General features: G+C 54.6%; 1 protein-coding gene across 1 annotated transcript in view; it reads left to right on the top strand.

Moving 5' to 3' along the window:
• Window positions 1–5,807, top strand: part of LOC104539412 (nuclear receptor corepressor 2-like) — a 13,940-nt gene that overhangs the window by 215 nt on the left and 7,918 nt on the right. The window lies entirely within an intron of this gene.

The raw sequence follows: 5,807 nt of genomic DNA on the forward strand, positions 1-5,807 counted from the left end.
GGCTGTTACAGAGAAATCAAACCGTTTCCGTGCCTGTGGTGCAGGATTTCATCGTTCCTCTCTTGTGGGATCCTCTTTTTGTTTCTCCATGCAGAGGTTGCAGCGTTTTTCTCCCTTTCCAGCCTATTTCTGGTGCTTGCTGTGGTTGTGCTCACGGACTCTGGCTCACCCTAATCCGCTTGTGCTCCTGGTTGGATGTAGCAGCCAACTTGGGGACACAGGGGAAGGTTGACCCCCGTCTACGTGGGGCAGGAGCGTGTGGCCTCCAGCCCCCTTCAGCATGGCCCTTTTTTGGCTTTGAATCACCAGAGGATGAGCGTCCTCTCCTGCTCATGGTCTTACCCCTTCCCAGCGAGCCTGGCCCTGGCTCCTCACACCAATTTCCAGGTGCACTGCGGGGGGGTGAACCCCAAATCTGCCCTTTGCTCAGGAGACCTGCCTGAGTTTTTTTTGTTGGCTGTGTTTTGCTGAATGGAGCAGCCAACTTGGGGGCACAGAGGAAGGTTGACCCCCATCTGTGTGGGGCAGGAGCTTGCCTGGGTGAATTCACCTGGCTCTGACTTCTACCTCCTGTGCCGTTGCTCATGGCTGCGCTGGCTCATCCTGGATGGTCGAACCTTTGAGGTTTAAGCCTTTAGCAGAAAAAACTCTCCTCAGTGGAACAGCTTTAGTCAGCTCAAGCTGCTTAAAGGAATCTTATTAGGTGCTGGAGTGTGGCGTGCGCTGGTAAGGCTGCTCCTTGGAGCTGTTTTTTGGCGGGTTACGGCAAGGTGGCCGTGGCCAGGAGGGTGCTTGTAACCTGGGTTAGCGAGGAGACCTCGTCTCGGGGTTACATTTCTGACAGCGGCAGCCATTGAATGGTAAAACCCCTGCTGGGAAGCTTTATTTAGGGTAGGATTTGAAGTGCTGCAAGTCCACGAAGTGTCAGTGAAGGGGTGAAATTCCCTCGTCTGCCGCCTTTGCTGAGCCGCAGCAGAGCGGCACAGGGAGCGAAGCCTCGGTTGGGAAAGGCTTGGAAATAGAAATGTTCAGGAGGGCGCGGGGTGAGCTTTTGGCTGCGGTCGCTGGCTCATCCAGATCCGCAGGGCCTGCGTGCTGCTGCACAAAGGAGCTTTTCATCCCGGGATGAGACGTGCTGACCTGGTTCGGTTTGTGGGAGCTCCGCTTCCATCGGCGCGAGCGCGTTTGCTTGGGATGTGGGATGGGACGAGGGCGTTTGTCTCAAAAATTAAATCCCAGTTCTCTTTTTACCCAAAACCCAAGCAGGAGGAGGATGTGAGCAGGTCAATAGGGCTTGCAGTTGTTGCAAAGCTGTGACTTAAAAACAAGCCAAGGAAACCTCAATGGAGGTGGATTTTAAAGGAGCGTGAAAGGGGTGAGCCCCTGTCTCCTGCAAACCCCGGTTGCTTCCCCTTAACGTCACAACAGCAGAACAAACCCAGCGGGGTGGTGGTTTGCATGTGGGACACAGCTCTGGGTTTCTCCAACCTGCCCCGCTCTCTGGCCACAGTGAATACTGTTTTTGTTCTACCTATTAACACTGGTAGAAGTCACTGGCATTTGCCTCCAGAGCCCATTTTCGCAGCCACAAGTCATCTTCCCGAGTCACGCGATTCCTTGTAGGTGTCTGGGTGCAGGAGAAGTGAGTTGGGGTGGTTTTTTTTGGCTGGAAATAAGCAAGGGTCCCCTCGACACAGTCCCCACACAAACCCAACACCCGTTGCCCCCGCTGGGCTGAGTGTTTCTTGCCCCATGTCCCTGCGTGATCTCAGCCACTGGCAGACGCGTGGTGCTGTGATCTGGAGCGTGGCCACGGCTCTGGGGCCGGAGCTGCTCCCCGGGAGAGGAGAGCTCCGCTGCTTTGAAGCTGTTTGATATGAAAAGCCGCTGGAATTTGCTTGCGTGCCTTGGCCAGGTCAGTTTTGTCATGGGGTGTGTTTGCACAGCGAGAGCTTGTTTGGAGGAGAGCGAGAGAAGCCAAAACCAACCCGACGTGAGCGTGTCTTGCATCTAATCAGACTTTGGTTCTGGTTTGCTGCCTTCCAAGGCATCCCCAGAATTGGGAATTCGTCAGCCCCGGGATCCTCATCCTGCCCTGGGTCACCTCCTGTGCGCTGAGGTCTGTTATAATGTAAATAAATAACCACGGCCCGGCTGTGATGGGCACACCCAGGGAAAGGCAACGTGGCAAAACCCCAAGCACAGAAACGAGCCGTGACGTTGTTTTGGGCTTGGAGATGCTTCATGAAAACTGATTTGAAGGATTGCAGCCATTTGATTCCACAGCTGAGGCGAGCGAGAGGGGATGCTGTGGTGGGGCAGGCGGCAGCAGAAGCAGGCCTAGGCAGTTTTCCTCTCCCGTTGTATAAAACCCAAGGGAATATCCAACAAAACAGGTAAAAAGGTGCATTTCCAGTGAGTACCCAGAAATGCACCTTGTGTGTATTGGCACCGTCTCCCACAGCGCGTTCCAGGAGCCTTGGAGGAGTTTGGAGCTGGCCAGGAGATCCCGTACCGGTCGAGTGAGGGTGTTTCTGCCTGGTTTCGCTCTTGGGTGCCAGTTTTGGGCAGGGCTGGGAGCCCGTGGGTCGGATCCAAACCAGGCTCTGGTGGTGATGCAGCAAATGGGCTCCTCCGCAGGTTGGTCCCCATCCATATTGGGGTGTCCTCCTCCTCCTGGCTGAGAGGTGTCTGGGCAGGGAGGTTGGATGTGAAAATAGCGCGGTATTTGATAGTAACTCTAGATTTAATTCTGTCTTAGTAAAAAATGAGCCGTAAAAAAAGGACTTTAATGAGTGTGCGTGCTGTTAAAGGGAAGGAGGAAGCTTGGGGAAAAGGTTCTGGTTTGTTTGACGTTAGGTAAAACTAAAATCACCAATACTCAGCTCTTTAAGAGCACCGTGTGCTGCTTGGCCAAACTGCTTGTGTCTCCTATATTAACAAGCTGTACTGTTTGGGGTGCACCATTGATTTCTTCCGTGTTCATTTTGCAAACAGAGGAATTATTTGAATGCTCCACGACCTTTAGCTAAAGGTGAAAGCCCACATTACTTATGCCCTTAACCTTCTAACGTGTCCCGAGCTTATGCTCTCTGAAAGGAAACTTTAGTGGGAAGGATATTCACTTTCAGGCACCCTGCAGGTGTTTTCTGTAAACAGATCGATGTTCCCCATTCCTTTTAAAGCCTCTTGGTGATGGATATTCCCTGGGGACAGCAGGGTTCCCCCAGGGGATCCTGTTTCTGGCTGTGCCCTGCTCTCCAGTCACCTTCCTGCCTGGCCCTGTTCCCCCTTCAGCTGAGCTGGGATGAGCCCGACCCCTCTGCCCCAGCCCGGAGACCCCCATGGCTCCTCCCGTGCCTCCTGTCCTCACTGGGAGCAGCCCCATTGCTCCTTCATTAGACTCCCTGTTTGCACAGCAGCCCTTGCCTGCTCTCTCGTTGTTTTTGGCCGGTGATAAATAACCGCCTTGTCTGAACCAGAGACAAGGGCTTGGTGCAAACGCCTGTGCTGATTTGGTGGCCTGGGGGCAACTGAGTGCTCTCCCTGGCCAGACTCCTCCTCCCAGCAGGGCCAGTTAAGCCCGTGTCCTGTGCTGGGAGGAGATGGGAGCTCCCAGGGCGGCCGGAGCGCAGTGATTTCATCAGTGACACCAGGTAAGGCCACGCAGCGGTGCCGTATTTTGCATTACAAGCACCAGGCGCCTCCGCTGCTGTGTTGGTTTCCCTCAGTCGTTACTCACACTCTGATCTGCTGGAAGCGAAGTGCCAGCCCGTGTCAGCACTTTGGGAACCTGCAAAATTGTGAGAGTTGATGGTGCCAAACACTAAAATCCCCCAGGATGTGAAGAGCCTTCTCCAACCCCCTCCGTATGCAAAGGAAAGCCTCTGCTACCAGCTGTGCGCTGAGCAGGAGTGCGTCGTGCCAGAGTTCGCATCCCGAATTGTGCTGCGGGCTGCAGCTCACGTTCTAAGGAATAACTTGAAAATGAAAAGCGCACCTTGGAAATACGGGCCCTGATCAGATCTGTCACGAGGAGTCGGTGTGATCCATCTTGCAGTACCCTGGGTTGCCAGTGAGGGATTGCGGGAGCTGGGAGCAGCTCAGCGGTGGATTTGGGAACGTTGGCTTTCTGCTGTGGGACGGGGAGAGCGTGGGGTGAAGGGACAGGACAGCGAATTCCCTGCCCTGCGGTGTCTGTCCCATTGCCAGGAAGGAGCTGGCTTACAGCGGGTTGTGTTTAAGGGATACAGCCTTCATCCAGAAGAACTCTTTCTTGGTTGCTCCCTAATCTGCTTTTCAGATGTGATCTGACGCAGAGGGCGATACTTTGCTTTTGGTTGATCTCAAGATGATAAATCCACGTGGCAAGTGCAAACCTCTGCTGAATATGCGGTTTGGCAAAGGTAGGGACTCACTAGAGCCACTTTTGGAGAGGCAAAGCCTCTGCTTGCACTCCTGGCCCCCACCAGGAGACACCTTCTGCAGGACCAGAGACTTTTGCTGGTTGTCACTGTCACCACATGAATTCAAAATACCCAGCACGTTGGGTTCTTTGCCCTGAAGGATTTGCTGCGGAGCTGCGAGGAAGCGTAGGAAAGCATTGCATGGGGATGTTGAAAGATGAAAGGGTCCTGCGTGGACCTGCAGATGGGTTATGGGTGTTGCGTGGTGGGAGATGGTGAGGGACCACGCTGCAGTAGAGGTGCAATGATGAGCAAAATCATGTGGTGCTTTTACGGTGGGATTTTGGGTTGGTTTCGTGCAAAGAGCCGCTCACCCCATACAAGTGTTGGTCACCACGAGGGGCTTCAGGAGGCAGAGCAGCAGGCAGAGGGAGGATGGAGCTCAAAGGCGCCTGGATGTGACTGGAACAAGCATCTTGCCATTGGGAGAGCCTCAACAGCAGCTCTGTAACGGGACAGCTCGGCGCTGCCGACAGCCCCAGTTTGGGGACAGAAGGATGCAGCTGGGGCGGCCGCTGGCAGCAGCAATCGCTGCTTTCCAAGACGGGGCCGTGCGTGGTGTGGTCACCTCCCAAAAACAAAAGGCCGAGTCAGCAGCTTCCGAGGGACGGACGGCAGCGAGGCCGCGTCGGAACAAGGCGGGCGTTTGTCTGCTCAGCACATGTTGCGTCCCCGGAGGCAAGATAAAAATGCGCGCGTTCAGCCGGGTTTTTATTGCTGACCTTATCTTCAACACTGGAGCTGATTGTGGAGGAGCCGTTGTTTGCTTTATGGTTGTTTTGGGGTTTGTTGTTTTTTTTGTTGTTTTCTTCTTAAATCTGCGACGAGTTCCAGGGTTTTGTGGAGGAAGTTGTGCAGACAGCAGCGTGTTTGTGGACACCCTGTTTTGATCAGCGCTTCAGGGGAGGTTTTTGGTAGCAGAGGGTGGGGAGGCTGGGGGTGATGGGCTCTGCTGCTGCCTCCCTTCCTCCCAAACCTTCCCCTTTCCTCTTACCTGAATCAGCTTTGGGAAAAAGTGATTTTCTCCAGGCCAAAGCTAAAAAGTACATTTCTCGGTCTGATGAGCGAGTGCAGTGCTGCCAGTGCCAAGGGGTATCCAGGCACCAGAGAGCTTTTCCTTTTATTGCTAAAATAGGTCACGCTGGCTGCTGGCAGAGGGACATTGCAAGCAACTTCTTTTTTTCCAGAGTTCAGGGTGTGCGGAGCAGAGGTGGGGGCACCCCCTGCCTCTGGCAAAGCCTCTGGGGGGGTGGCCAGAGCAGTGACGGGGTCCCCAGACCCCCCAGAGCCAGCAGGGACGAGTGTGGGATGTGCCAGGGCAGTGGCTGGGGGGGGCCCGGC

Source organism: Mesitornis unicolor, unplaced genomic scaffold, assembly GCF_000695765.1.
Source record: "Mesitornis unicolor isolate BGI_N332 unplaced genomic scaffold, ASM69576v1 scaffold21784, whole genome shotgun sequence".
NCBI lineage: Eukaryota > Metazoa > Chordata > Aves > Mesitornithiformes > Mesitornithidae > Mesitornis > Mesitornis unicolor.